At 34.3% G+C, this 7,017-nt stretch overlaps 1 pseudogene; it reads right to left on the bottom strand.

Annotated features, from left to right (window-relative positions):
• Nucleotides 1-4,845: 4,845 nt before the first annotated feature.
• On the bottom strand, nucleotides 4,846-7,017 carry LOC116887993 (annotated as a pseudogene).

Genomic DNA, 7,017 nt, shown 5'->3' with positions numbered 1-7,017 from the left:
AATCTTCAATCTTAGTAGTCAAGTTAACAATATCTTTGAAATAATTGTTATATCATTATGAGAGAAATGTATGAATAAATAGCCTTGCTTTACATTTTTATTTTATGAGAATTTAATACCTGAGTATTGTATTTAAAACATTTCCACCTTTCTTCTAACCCCTCCGTGCACGCTTTGATTCCTCTCAAATTCATGACCTCTTCTTTAATTATTATTCTTACACACCACATACACACACACACACACACACACACACACACACACACACACACACACTTTAAAACACCACAATGATTTTGATTCTTTATTGACATGTGTGTTGAGGGCTGTTCACTTGGGATTAGATAACCTATATTAGAACTCATTTCTAGAGAAAACTGATATACCTTTCTATGAAGCATGGTGAATTTACCGTTTTTATATTTTCCCAATTATTGTATGATCATCAGGCTTTAATGAATGAATTAAAAGATTAGTGGGCAATGATAATACAAATTGAAAACTTTTAGAAATGGTATACCTTTATTTCTAAAAATTGAATTTTGCTGTTTGTCTACATTCAAAATAGTTTGGCATTTAAATTTATAAGGTAATTTTTACATTGTAACATAAATCAAAAATTGACCCAATGTGTAGTTCAAAATATTTCTTTTATTTTTATGGTCTACTTGTGTAAATGAAGTTTGTTTTTTATTAATGTAATATGAATAAATAAAGTATTACTGGAAATAAAGACACAGTGCAAATAATCATTGCTGGGAAGGCTTTCCTTTTTAACATTAAGGTAGTGCATTCCATAGCATTTTAAACCCTTCTTAAAGTATGTGGTTTTAAACTAGACATTGTAAATAACTTAAAAGCCCAGGTCAAAAGGTCTTCCTAAGTTATGCAGTCATTATAAAATACGGTTTTCAGAAGCAATTTAGACTTGCATGATCTTATTATGAAGACATTTCCAAATGGGGATAAAATGAAGTGAATATTTATAATTCAAAGCAAATATTCATTAAATATTTGCTTAAAAATCATTTCTCAAAATAGAAATGCAGTTGCTCCTATCATTGTGATAAGCATTTGAGAAATGCCTTGCACTATTTCTTAAATACCTGTTCAAAAATATTATTGAAAATGCTAACAATATTTGGCAATACAAAAGTATAGTGTCACTTATTTATAAATTAACAAAATGCAGTAAAAAACAATAACAATTTAACATTAGTAATGTAACGACTATTCATAGAAAAATTACTAATATATAATAATGTAAAATACTTCTAAATTGTGAATGGTTTACTCACTGACCAACCTCTTATATTAATAGAGTACTAAATTCTCCTCCAAAGATACTGTATATTATCTTCAGGAAGCTGATAGGCTGCATGAAATTTAATTAATAATAAAAAAAACCACAACAAACTATACATAATAGAACACACCTAAAATCCAAGTACTTAGGAAACTAAGTCCTGAAGATATAGAATGCAAGAAAAGTTTGCTGTATATATTGCAATCATGGGCAGTATGTATATCACAGTATCTTATATACTAATTATAAATTTATTTCATAATTCTACTTTGTATATGATTGTTAAATAAAATAATGATATTGTTAAAAATCACAGCAGTCTACCTGGAAAGGAGATTTACATAATTCCCAACAGATGACACAATGTATTAAGAAAAAAGGGCTCTTGAGTCCATAATCCAGTCACCAGATGGGAAAAAGAGCACTAGACAGAAACAATACAATTTATGTGGACAATGTGGATAGCTGAGAAGTTTTAAAACCTAGAAAGGATCTTCAAAACAGTCAGGAGGAGGGAAGGAGGAGGGAGGAGGGACGGAGGGAGAGAGAGAGAGAGAGAGAGAGAGAGAGAGAGAGAGAGAGAGCAGCCATGCTAAGATTGGTTGGGGAGTGACTGGAGCTTCTCAGAGGGTCTTCAAATCACTTTGACAACCAAAATCCCAAGTAACAGAAGTATCAGACACTTAGAAATTTGGAGACACTGGCAAGAATTTTCAGATCATGTTATTTAGTTGAACATAATGTACATGACAAGTAGCTTGAAAAATCAGGTACATTAGTTAAAAAATTTCAAGTAACAACATAAACTGCTTATTTCTGATTTTCATTCTTATTTATTTAATTTAGTTTAATTTTATGTGTATTAGTACTTGATCAAATGTGTGTATATGTCAATGGAGGGGATGTAGAGGAAAGGAAAGTTTTACACACAGTCAGTGAAATTGTTAATTAAGATAATCATTCCTTTAGTCTCTGATTGAAACTCTGTCTCAATATCATGGGTAATCCCAGCTTTTGGAGTAATATCCACTTATTAGTCAGTGCATACCATGTGTGTTTTTCTGTGATTGGGTTACCTCACTCAGGATAATATTTTCTAGTTCCATCCATTTGCCTATGAATTTCATGAAGTCATTGTTTTTAATAGCTGAGTAGTCCTCCATTGTATAGATGTACTACATTTTCTGTATCCATTCCTCTATTGAAGGACATCTAGGTTATTTTCAGCTTCTGGCTATTATAAATAAGGCTGCGATGAACATACTGGAGCATGTGTCTTTGTTGTAATGTTGAGCATCTTTTGGGTATATGCCCAGGAGTGGTATAAGCTTGGGTCCTCAGGTAGTACTATGTTCAGCTTTCTGAGGAACCTCCAGACTGATTTCCACAGTGGTTTACCAGCTTGTAATCCCACCATCAATGAAGGAGTGTTCCTCTTTCTCCACATTCTCACCAGTATCTATTATCACCTGAATTTTTGAGCAGAGACTTAATGATAGAATCCACAGACCACATGAAGCTCAAGAAGGATAACCACAGTGCAGGTGCTTCAGTTCTTCTTAAAAGGGGGAATAAAAATATTTATAGGAGAAGATATGGAGACAAAGTCTGGAGCAGAGACTGAAGGAATGACCATTCAGAACCTGCCCCACCTGGGGAACCAAGCCCATATACATACAGCCACCAATTCCAGACAATATTACTGATGCCAAGAAATGCATGCTAACAGGAACCTGATATAGCTGTTTCCTGAGAGGCTTTGACAGAGCATGACAAATACAGAAATGGATGCTCAGACCCAACCATTGAGCTGAGAATGAAGTCCCCATTGGAGGAGCTAGAGTAAAGTTTGAAGGAGCTGAGGGAGTTTGCAACCCCATAAGAACAACAATACCATCCAACCAGAGCTCCCAAGGACTAAACAGCCATCGAAAGAGTACACATGAATAGACACATGACTCCAGCTGACTCCAGCTGCATATGTAACAATGATGGTCTTACTGGACAACAAAGGGAGGAAAAGCCCTTGGTCCCCAGTGTAGGGAATGTCAGGGTAGGGAGTCAGGGAGTGGTTTTTGGGTAGGTGGGGGAAATGGAATAATATTTGAAATGTAAATAAAAAATCCAATAAAAACATAACCATTATAGAAAATGGAGGCATTCATCAGAATGAGGCTAGCCTGTGAACCTACAAACCTGGTAGCTAATGTATATCCAAAGGAAAGTAAAATTGGTTTTCCAAAAAGATATCTACATTTCCACGTTCACTCCAGCATTATATTAGCAATAACGAAGAAATAAAACCTAAATATCCATTGGCTAATGACCAATGACTAAAGAAAAGACAATAGATATACAAAATAAAATACTATTCTGTCATTAAAAAATAATGAAATTTTGTTATTTGTCACAATGTGGTCAAAACTGTAGATCATTATGTTAAGCTAAGTAAGCCAAGCACATACACATCATAGGATATTTATGAAGGTATAATTTTTATGTTTTTAAATCTGCTTAAACTATTTCAATTTAGAAATAAAATAAAATACATCAAATATCAATCTATACATTAAAATATAAAACATAATCTGATAGTAAAACAATAACACATATATGAAAACATGAAAAATATCCTCTGTATAATACAAAATACAGTATTTTGACTAACATTCTAGCTGTTTTTTATTTGTATTTTGGGACAGTGGAATATATAACCTGAGATACTAGTTACTATGTGAATGTGCTTCAAAATTCTAGTGACTCCCATAGATGTTGTAACCTAACTGCCTGATTGACTGCATGGGATTGCAAATACTCCTTTAATCAATTTTCAGAAACAATTGTAATGACCATATTAAAAGGAAGTATTTGCAGTCCTGTGTAGTCATTGATGCAGTTGCAGCTAGCTTATACAAATGGACCTACAAGGATAACTTTCCCATTAGGCTTATTTATTTTTTCTCTTTTGTATTATGTTTCACGATTTAAAGAAGATCTATCTTTACTCATGATTTTAAATGTTTTAAAATCTCTGGATTAAGTTTTATATATTTAGGATTAAAAATTAACTGAAACATTTTAGGACTTTTTGCATACATTTTTCTAGTTGGAAATTATAAATTCTTGTTAATTACTGTCTAGTCACTTTAAAACTCTATTAAATAAATAAGTTTTCGTAGAAAGAGCACCTAACCATGAATATATAATGGCATATTTCAAGAAAAAACATTTTGTACACTCTTGATTGCTAAAAGTTAATAATTTACAACAAGAAACAAATATAATACTATTAATATTTTTCATGGGCTTTCTGAAAAACTTTAAATAGAAACTAACTGAAGAAAAAGGGAGATTTTTCCCCCTTAAATAGTTGTTTATTGGCAGTGGGGTGGAAGGGATGGCAGAATTAGCATTCACAGACAGTACCATACACATAAAGGCAGAAAGTGTGTAGGCAGGGGCCTGGAGAGTTGTTGGAGCAACTCTGGTTAGTAGGGATAGTTAGAGATGAAGAGTTATTTCCTGACTGCTGCTCCAAACTAGTTACCTGGGTTATACTTTCCTTGACAAGAGAGGCTATTGGCCAGGGCTCGCTCTATTTACTCCTCCTCAACAGCCTTCAGGTTCTCCTTCTTCCTTTCCCAGGCTTTTAGAGCAGACTCCTGTAGGGGTCAGGAATAGTAGAAAGTCAAGGCCCATGGTTTCAGATCAGGGCACATGATAGCACTGAGGTTGATGGAGTCCTCTTCTTCACTCTATCCTCCAAATAGCAAAGTGAGCCCAGAGACAGCAAGGGGGCACTGTGGGACAAAGTGTTGTGACAGTTGCCATGGCAAGCTATTCATTGGAAAATTTATGGGTGCAAGTATGGCCAGGGATGACCATGTTGGGAGTCAGCAATGTCCATTACAGATAGATATAGTAGTCACGCAGATCCTTGAAGATAGTTGCCAATTCCTTCTAAGTTACATATTGGCAGTGCTTCAAGTTGTGATCCTCATCAGGGAGGATTTCAGGCTCCACAATGGGTACAATGCCATTCTGTAAGCAAATGTTGGTATAACGGGCCAGAACATTGTCATTTTCCACAATGGCAAGGGCCAAGGGAGTATGTTCGCCAGTCTTTAGCATACAAAGCCATTTGGCAAATTTGTCCTCATCCTTCTTGTACTGGGCACAGCATTCGGGTAACCTACCAGTCCATGGGTAGTGGTCTCATCATTGGTTCCTGCCTTGGGCACCACATCCTTATCCACCCTAATGCCCACAACACCACCCTTGGAATTGATAACTTGGTGGAAGGGATATCCATCATGTGCCTTCAGGTATGGTGTCTCTTGGAGGAGGATCACCCCACTCCCTACCCCCACACAGGGATTCACACAGTCATCAATCAGCATTCAACAGCAGCTAGTGGTAGAAATGCCTGTTCTCCTAGTTGTTCTCTGTGAAAGGACTCTCGACAATGCTTACAGTGGACTCATTTGCATCAAGGAGGCCATTGCCCTAAGCCGCAATTTGGTAAGAGATGTCAGACAGCTCCATCTTCTGCTCCAATGTCAGTGCTGTGCATGGTAGGACATGGTGCTAGTGGCAGCATGTTCCTGGCACAGGATGGAGTGGGTCTGCTGGGTAAAGGACTAAAAATCAAACATGGCTGGGGTCACAAGACCCTCATTCTGCAGTCCTTTACAAGAGAACTTAGCCTATTCAGCTGGTATAGAAAAAGGGATCTTCTATTCTGTTTTGGGATACTAACAAAAATCTATTTTTTCAATGAGTAAAATTAATAAAACTATTTTTTAATTTTATTTTTGTTGCTCTAAAATGTTTTGACTATTGCCTCAGAAAATAGAAAGGACGTTGGACTTTAATCTACTTTATATTTATATTATATATTAATTTCTATAAGTATAATGTGGACATATTTGTACATGCTAATATAAAATCTGGGCTTGCTTACTAAAAATATGGTTATTAAAAAATTAAAGCTATCAATGTCTTCGAAAGCATTAAATGCATTTTCAAGAATGTTTTATATCAGAATAATACACGATGTTGTAATAACTTTGATATGTGTTTGTCTTTTTTTTTAAGTTTTCGTTTGTTAAAAATGAATATCACAAACTTCAAAGTACAATTAACTGTCTTATCATTACGAATTATTTTGACATTTTTAGAAATATGTAAAAGCCTTTGTTATCATATAGTTGATATAGTTATCTATAGTTGTTTGTCTTGGTGGTATATAATGTGAATAAAATTTTAAAATGTCTGTGTACAAATACATCATTTGCTTTACCGATTTTTCTCTAAATATCTATAAATTGATAGTCTTTTCAGTTGTCCAGTGTTATTTACTCTTGAAAATATGTTCTATGACGTGGATGATAAAGGTAAAAAGAAACATATTATCACATTATGTATTAGGCAAAGTGACATGATTTGATTTATGAGACAAAAGAAAGAAACTAGATTTATCATGGTCATTATTGATTCATATTCATTATGATGATAATTTATATTGTGGGAAAGTATTATTTTTTGAATGAGAAAAATAGTCAAAATACCTGTGAAATATGTCTTAGATGTTTGAGTCCATTTTCTTTCAGAATAATTTCTTTTCTAAAATTAATAGGCAAAGAATACGCACACATATGTCACATACCCTTGCACAGAACCACACAGTGAAAATCTACTTCACACTTCAT

The sequence above is a fragment of the Rattus rattus genome, chromosome X (genome assembly GCF_011064425.1).
Source record: "Rattus rattus isolate New Zealand chromosome X, Rrattus_CSIRO_v1, whole genome shotgun sequence".
Lineage (NCBI taxonomy): Eukaryota > Metazoa > Chordata > Mammalia > Rodentia > Muridae > Rattus > Rattus rattus.
Note: the sequence above shows the minus strand (reverse complement) of the source record. Positions and strands in the feature narration are given on the sequence as shown.